Raw genomic sequence first — 8,932 nt, 5'->3', positions numbered from 1 at the left:
TGCATTGAATTGCTGACACACTAGGCACCTCTGGCAAAGCCTTTCCGCCTGGTTCCTGAACTTTGAATTATAGAACACCTTGTCAAACACACGACACATGGCATCCCTTCCCATATGTGTGGGTTCATGTATCATTCGGACCATGGGATCTATCAGACTGTCGGGTAGCACGGGCATTCCACTTTTATCTACCACCACACCGTCATTCCTCATTCTGCAGTCATTTTCGCTCCATCTAGCCTTTTCTTCCCTGCCTGTTGACTGTTGTAAGTCTCTCAATTCATCCCACGTTGGCACATTATCAAACAACATCAGTTGGCAGCTGTGTCCACCCCACAACCCAATTTGGATGGACATTTTGTGTCGGGCGCAAAATTGGGCAATTTGGTCAGCGTATCTATTTCCGGCTGTCACATCATCATTTCCTGATCTGTGAGCCGCACACTTGACCACAGCCAATTCTTTGGGCAATTGAATAGCTTCCAATAATTCTTGTACCACCTTTCCGTTTCTGATAGGGGTACCTGAGGAAGTCATGAATTCTCTTTGTAACCACAGTTGGCCGAAGTCATGAACAACCCCGTGACAGTACTGACTGTCGGTGTAAACAGTTATTCTTTTGTTCTTTCCCTTCCTACAGGCTCTGGTCAGGGCTATGAGCTCAGCTACTTGGGCTGATTTCACTTCGCATAGGTAAGATGCTTCTATGGTGTTTGTCAACGTGACAACAGCATAGGCAGCACACAGACCCCCACTCTCATGTCTCAAACATGAGCCGTCCACGAACATTGTATGATCCCCATCAAGTAATGCGACTTCTCTGATGTCAGGACGGGGCTTTGTGCTGAACTCTGTTAGATCAATGCAATTATGTTCCATTTCACTTTCGTCGTCTACTTCGAGGGGAACAGGTAACAGTGTGGCTGGGTTTAGGACATTGCACCGGGAAATGGTTACATTCTCAGCACCAATCAAAATTCTCTCATACCTAGTCAGCCGACTAGGTGTGAGATACTGGGTTTTGGTTCTTGTTAGTAGAATCACAACAGAGTGTGGAACATACACAGTGACAGGATGTCCCATTACAATATTTTCACTCTGTTCCAGGCTGACACAAGTAGCAGCTACTGCTTTCAGGCATCCGGGCAGTCCAGCAGCCACCGGATCTAAAGTGGCTGAGAAATATGCTACAGGACGCCTGACCAGCCCATGCTCCTGGGTCAGGACCGAGAGTGCACAATTTTCTCTGGTGTCACAGAATAGTTCGAACCGCTTGGAATAGTCTGGCATACCTAATGCAGGTGTGGTGCATAGACAATTTCGCAAGGTTACCCATGCGGACATGCTTTCGCTGTCCCAACCGACTGGGTCTTCCACTCCTTTCTTGGTCATCTTTATCAAAGGTTTGGCTAGATTAGCGAAGCCCACAATCCACTGTCTGCAGTACCCCACAACTCCTAGAAACATCCTCACCTCTTTCTGAGTTCGGGGTAGGTCCATTGCTTTAATTATCTTGATCCTCTCTGTGGTGACTTTTCGGATCCCTTTTTCTATCTGGTGCCCCAGATATTTCACTGAGTTTTTACAGAACTGCAATTTGTCTGGGGATACTTTATGTCCTCCCTTTCCTAGGTGATTCAGCAAGGCGATGGTGTCGGTGACACAGTCATTTTGAGTTTTGGATGCCACTAGAAGGTCATCTATGTACTGCACCAAAACGGATTCTCCAGGCAATATTAGGGTCTCAAGACATTTCTTTAATATCTGGTTGAAAATCGAAGGACTTTCAGTGTACCCCTGGGGGACACGATTCCAGACATAGATATGGCTGTCAAATTCAAAACTGAAAAGGAACTTGCTTTCTGGATGCAATGGGATGGAAAAGAATGCATGGCACAGGTCAATGACAGTGAACCATTCTGCATTCCAAGGAATCTGATACAAGATTACTGCAGGGTTGGGCACAATGGGACAGCAAGGTACAACAATTTGGTTTACCTTGCGCAGGTCCTGCACTACTCGGTACTTCCCACTAGGCTTTTTAATCCCAATGATGGGTGAATTGCAGGGACTGCTCATGACTTCTTCTATGATTTCTGCTTCGAGCAATCGGGTAATTTCAGTTGCGACTCCTGCCTTTACTTCTGCACTCATTTTGTACTGTCTGGTTTTGGGATATACTGCATTTGTCTTTATGGCTATTTTAACTGGGTCCACATTTGCCATTAAGCCCACATCCTTTCCGGAGAAATCCCACACTTCTGGAACTACTCTTAACTGCAGTTCTTCAGGCAAGTCTTCAATTGACAATGTTTTGATGTCAGCATCGGGTCTTACTAACATTAGTTTGTACAAACCATCTTCATCGGGGGTCTGAACCTCGACGCCCTTTGATGAGCAAAAGATGGTGCAGTTCATTTTGCACAACAAATCGCGACCTAACAGGTTCACGGGACTGGAATCACAGACCACAAATCTGTGCATTTCTTTAAAGTTTCCTATGGAGATTTCCATAGGCTCGGTTACTGGAGTACTTATTATCTGATTTCAGACACCCACTACTTGGATAGCTTCTCCCGAGAGGGGTAGGTTAGGAACATCCACTGTTCTCACAGTGGACCGGGTAGCACCAGTGTCCAACAGAAAGGTGATGTCTTTTCCCTCAACCTTCCCTTCAATGTATGGTCCAGTCTGGTCTACCGGTAAGGAGGCGCCAAGCACGCACTCCTTGTCCTCCCCCCTCAGGCCCCGTCAATCTTGTTCATCACAGAGGAAAGAATCACTCAACAGGTACTGTGGAATTGCTGCATTGCTTCCATTCTCTCCCTCCCATATTTCTGCCCTTTCATTCTGCTGGCCCTGGTTCTTATAATTCTGTCTAGGAGCACGAGGTACTGGAGGTAGCTTTACCTGTTGCTGGTTCCTTTTCGTCCCCTCTTTCTGCACCTGTGGATTTAAACCATTTTAGGGGCATTACCGGCCTGCAGGTGTGGACACTCGTCTCTCCAATGCCCTAACTGGCCACACCCGTGGCAGGGGAACTTCTTCATAGCCTCTTCCCGACTTAATTTTGCCCGGGGCTTCCCTCCTCCCCCAGCAGTGGCATTCTGAGCATTATTACTAGAATTCAATTTACTTAACTGTTTTTCTTGCTGTTCAGCCAACTTTACTTGTGCCACATCACCTTTTCCTTGAGGGCCTTCTTTTTATTTTCGATTTCATCTTCGCAGTATTTTGCATACTTCAGGACATCATCTATGGGTTTTCCCTGCCAACTTATTTTATTGTCTCGAATCCATTGAGATATTTCAGGCCTCAATCCTAGCACGAATCTGTAACTGAAATGGGTCATGTCTTTCATGTCCACATTATCGATACCACTGTAAGTTTTGAATACTTGCAGTAACCTTTCATAAAAGGAATGGACAGTTTCATCACGTTCTTGGGTGGTTCTATCTATTCTGGTCCAATCTGTCTCCTTTGCGGGTACCTTTTTCTTGAGGTATTGTATGACTTGCTCATACTTCCTCATTACTTCAGGTGCGGGAGCTCCTGTTTTCTCGTCTCTCGCATATTCCTCACTAGGCCAATCAATTTCAATTTTGCAGTCGGTCCACAGATCTACAGGGACCACAATGTCGAAAAACCCATCTAGGTCTTTCAGAAGACATTTCTGAACTTTTATAAAGCGCTCAACCTGCCGGTACCAGTCAACAGGTTTTTCCCGTAATTTCGGAAAGTCATTTGTAAATGACACAATATCCTGTCGGGACCAAGGGACATGGACATATTTTCCTCCCGGGACCTCTCTCATAGGACACAATTTTTCTGTTGGAGTTACTTCCTTTAACACGAATTCTGACGCCTGAGACTTAGCCCTGCTGTCTTCCTTTTTCTTTGCCCACCGGGTTCTCCATTTTCCCACTTCTCCACATTTCTGCAATAGTTTCAGTAATTCCTTGAATTGGATCTGTTTTCCTACCACATTCAAGCTCTCTAAGTCTTTATCCGAAAAATCAACTCTGTAGGGTTTCTGAAGGATTTTGGAGCGACTGACATCAATTCCCATTTCTGTGGCTGTGTCCATTATCCTTTCATGGAGCAACCTAGCATTTCGGGTAAGATTTTTGCTGATAAACAGTAACTCTTCTTCACTGTATGAGTTTAGGCGCTCTAAACCTACGTTTCCAGCCATCATTTCTTCTATTTCTATCCTTAGTTTATAGATCTCTAATGGTCTGGATTGGGGAGTGGTCTCTTTCTCCAACTCTTTGGTCCATCTGTCTAATTCTTCTGGTGATACTACTGTGGCACTCCTAACCCCAGATGCACCTTCAATCAACACCTCTTTTGGCTTACTCTGACTTCTTGCCCCCGACATGCTAGTCCTAGGTTCCCTAATGGGCAAATCCATCAGAACCACTGACTCACATTCACTTTCTTGATCGTCATCTATGAATACTTCCATTCTCGGGGGTGGAATGCTGGGAGTAGGCATTATCGGGGAGATAACAGGAGGACGAGGACTAGCCAGGTTATCCCTATAAAGAGGAATAGCGGGTCCAATGGTTACTGGGATAGTCAGGGAGTCTGGATGGGGATGTATCTGGGCTGTGGTCCGGACTAAATCATCTCGCTGCCTGGCCAGGGCTTTTCTTGTTCTCGTAAAACCTTTTCTGCGGAATTATCATGCAATACTTGGGGTACCAAGGAAGGGTAAATACTTGGGGCAGTTGGAGTAACCAATCGTGGTGGTCCCTCTCCAAACGGCTGATAATTCGGGACCGTGGATTTTGGTCTGCAAAACCCATTTCCTTCACTGTTTTTACTGTCTGTACCTGTTCCATCTGTCTCGCTATCCCTTCGACATCTGGGATATTTGGCAAACGGGTTTGGTGAACTCAAAGGCTCTGACTCGGCTACATAGGGAGGGGGGTTTTTCATCAATAAATCTTCTAGGTGCTCATCCTCGGAGTCTCCTACGGGCATTGTGTGATGGATTTTCTCTTTACTTTTTCCTTTTGCTTGTTCTAATACCCCCATCATTGGAAATAATCCCTCTGTCATCATGCTTTGTCTCCACTGCTTCATTTTCTGCTCTTTAGTTTCTCTATGGACCCTCGGATACCATTTACTCACTCCCTTGTCCATCCGGGGTCTATCCCTCTCCAAAGCCTCAATCTCCCACTCCTCTAAGGCTTCGTACTGGGTCAATCTGGGTCTGGGATGCAATTCATTCATGCGGGTCCTTAAGTTAAACAGGATCCTACCATTAAAGGTACCATCAATAGGAAAGGCTAGAACTCCGTCATCTGCAGTATACTTTGCCCAATTTTCTAGCCACACGCAGGTATGATATCCCTTTTCAAACATCATGAAGGAAGCAGGAGTATTCGGTGGAGGAATGATCACACCCTCTCTTGTTCCTATGGGCTTATCGGTCTTAAAGAAATTCTTTACCTTGTCGGCAAATGACATTTTTCTCTTTATTCCATACATCATGTGCGGTCTACCTCGTATAATCTGTTCCTTATAGAAGCCTGAGTTCTGTGGATTAGGTAAGAACTCAGGATACCACATATGCCTTTCCAGGCTCGCTTCTAGCTCGGCCTGATTAATTTTGTTTACTCTGGTACTCCCAATGCTAGCGCGACTCTTATTTTTGTAGCAACCAATCAACACGGTGGGTACAAAAAATCCTTATCCAATGGGTGCGCGGCCTTTTGCGAGAGCAAGTCCCACGCTCCGGCACTCACCCCTCCCTTACAAATTCGGCTTTTCTACACACCCGCTGTCCTGACCAATACCAGCGCGGCACGGAGTGACGTCAGAGCAGCCTTCCGCCCGACTCCCTCCTTTACAAGGTAACGGAAACTTTTACCTTTTCCTAAAGTGCGGGTGCAAAACTTAGTTACTAACACACAACGTCTGCCACTATGTTTGAGTGTTCTAAATAGGTAGAAAAATTTTCTCTCACTGCAAGTAAACCACTTCTGTCTACTTTTCATTCACTCTGGATAGACTTCTTTGCCTGACCCTTCACACTAGTAATATAGAACCCGTTATTCTTCTGACTCATCCACCTTAGTCGGGGATATGTACTGAGCCAGGATTTCACCAGCGAACTATCTTACTTACCAGACAAGCCTCGGAGACCCTATTACTCCTCCCACATGTGACCCTTTCTAGGTGATATCACAAGGGAAGTTTTATACAAAGGACTGCGTGGCTATCAATTATACAGATACGAAAATATCCTAATTAGTGCTTCCAGGTATTTATTCACCCTACACTAATGACTCCAAACCAGTGACTTTTCCAGCTGATCGGTTTCTACTCACCGTCAGCTATATACTTCCCCGGGGATTCGGACTACACTGAACGCTTACAAACAGTTCTTGGTTAATACAACATGTAACATTTATAGCAGCAATGCAAAAATCATATACATGTACATATAAATCCTTAAAACTTTTCAAAATTTGAACCAATACAATAGAATCTAGCAGCACATTTTTATTCTCACGGTTTGTTTATTAACTATCCTGTCTACCTAATTTTAACTAGTCCTAACCATTTCCTCTGCTACCAGAAAATTACTGATAGAGCGCGCAGTTCACCCGGGTCACTGGATTTCCTGATTCTCACACGCACTGGGCCCTGGCGTGCACATTCAAACCAATGACTCGCGTTTGGCGTGAACCGGGTGAGATTATACACGCTACTATGAGTAATTCGGGGCTGACTTCTCACCACTGCAAATCATGTACCCGACTTACCACGGGCACATTACTCCAGATAGATCAGGAGCTAGCAGGGAATAGGCGACAGGGGTCCTGAAAGAAAAATACACTTTATAACCCAAAGTACATTGTCCACATTATAATCCGCAAATGACCACAGACACCTGATGGGGTTAAGAAAGTTTATCTAATGATTCAAAAAATATATGTCAGGATAAGCAAGATACAAAATAGTACATCAAGCATTAGGATCACAACCAAAATATAACTATGAATTAAAGCAAGGACCATTGAGACTAAGGGGACATTGAAAGATATGAGTATTTAGGAAACGTGCAATTCAACATGTGCCTGAACAGAACAAGGGACCTGAAGTGTATACTTGAACTAAACTACTTATACTATTCTTTCTACATCCACTGCAAACATGCTAAAGGGGGGAAAAATCGGGGACACACTAATAAAATACGACAGTTCGTTACTTTCCTAAAGGTGGGGAGACAAGTGGAACAATTCTAATAAACAATTGCATATAATTTGTATTTCAAGGAGATAGGGCAATATCATAGGTAAAAGTGCTTTATTTAAGAAAGGAGAGAAAGTGAGAGAAAGATTGGAAGACGCAAACCCACAGGTTGATAATTACCTAATTTAGAGTGAAGACTAACCCTGGCCACGGGTCAGTTGGGAAGGACGGGGACAAGGACCCTCAGAAAAGGAATGCCAGAATGCGAGCAGGTACAGCTCACGGACAGTCAGGACAGGATACCCCTAAGGATTAGGTTCAGGACTGGGCTCACCAAGGCACGACCAACACCCACAGCTTCGGAAGCAACGCCTGCGTTACTCCTTTCTGCAAGTAATCTGCCAGTAACCCCGATTGGGTTTTCGAATTTCCCAGCAAAGTGCTCCGCCAGCACTAAAGACTATTTCCACCCCTAGGAGTTTGTGGAAAGTATGGACAGAGTGCTCCGCAGCACTCAAGATTGGATCACATATAGAGTTCGTAGGGTCAGTGACAGGTCTGCTACTCGGACAAGTCGGACAATTTTCCTAAGCTAAACTAGGGCAGTTATGCTGTTTGGGGACCCTTAGACCACCCACCAATGTTGCAAGTGACAATTTCGCACGTTATGATTGGTCAGAAGAGGTGACTTGGACATTGTCGCCTCCTAGAATTCAGAGTTCACATCATACATATTTAATTTTGCTTATCCGCCCCTTGGGTTCACGTTCCCATCCATAGGAATACAGTAGAAATTGCGAGAGTACAAGGTATAGCAACAATGTCTCTGCGTTTCAAGGTGATTTTCATCGTCTTGTGCTGGGTTCTCAGGCGCATTGGGCTTCAGGAGCCAGCTGGCTTATTTCAGCTTCTGCGCAGTAGAGTTTCTCCCAGGTCACATGGCAATACTCAGAGGTGCCTCATCATGGCGCCGGTTATGTATTTTCCAACCCCCAGAGACGCGATACATGAAAAGTAAGCGAGAACAAATTAGAATCACATATAAAATGATCACACTGTATACCATGCTAAAATTAAACACACCCCTTACTTTATAACTTCTATAGTATTAAAGTTTAGTGCGAAAAGACAGATAGGCTAAAGCAGCAGTGGCAAGCGTAGAGCGTGATGAGAGACAAGCGGCCATGTTTGCAACAGTGCGCATGAGCACAGATTCCCTCCAGAATGCGAGTGCGTCACATCACATGGGTATGACCGACGCATGCGCAGACTGAATTTCAGCGAAGCAGCCATTTCTTCTAGTGCAAGCTTTGTTAGTATGAAAAGACACACAGGCAAGCCTCTTGGGGACACCCACGTGTTGGGAGAAATGCAAAAATAAATGACGAACAGTTGGATTAATATGATTATACATTAAACGAGGTTCATGAGTGTGAGCAAGTCGCTTTACGTGCGAATCCTTGCTCCATCAGAGGCATGAATGTAGATTTGGGTCGTAGACCAGTCTCATTGGATTCCCTTGTATCATTATTGGTGTCTTGTCTTTCAAAAAAGGCGCGGAGCTTCAACTTCCGGAAGAATTCGGCTAGTTCGGTATGCAGGAGGAATTTGTCAACTCTCTTGGTAGGGACAAATATTTTGGTACGTCAGTATGTGCGAGTGAGGAAACCAGGCCTAGTGGAAAAGGGGGCACCTCGTTGGAATGTGCAGTGAAACTTAAAGA

This window comes from Lissotriton vulgaris, unplaced genomic scaffold, assembly GCF_964263255.1.
Source record: "Lissotriton vulgaris unplaced genomic scaffold, aLisVul1.2 SCAFFOLD_3606, whole genome shotgun sequence".
Classification (NCBI taxonomy): Eukaryota; Metazoa; Chordata; class Amphibia; order Caudata; family Salamandridae; genus Lissotriton; species Lissotriton vulgaris.
Note: the sequence above shows the minus strand (reverse complement) of the source record.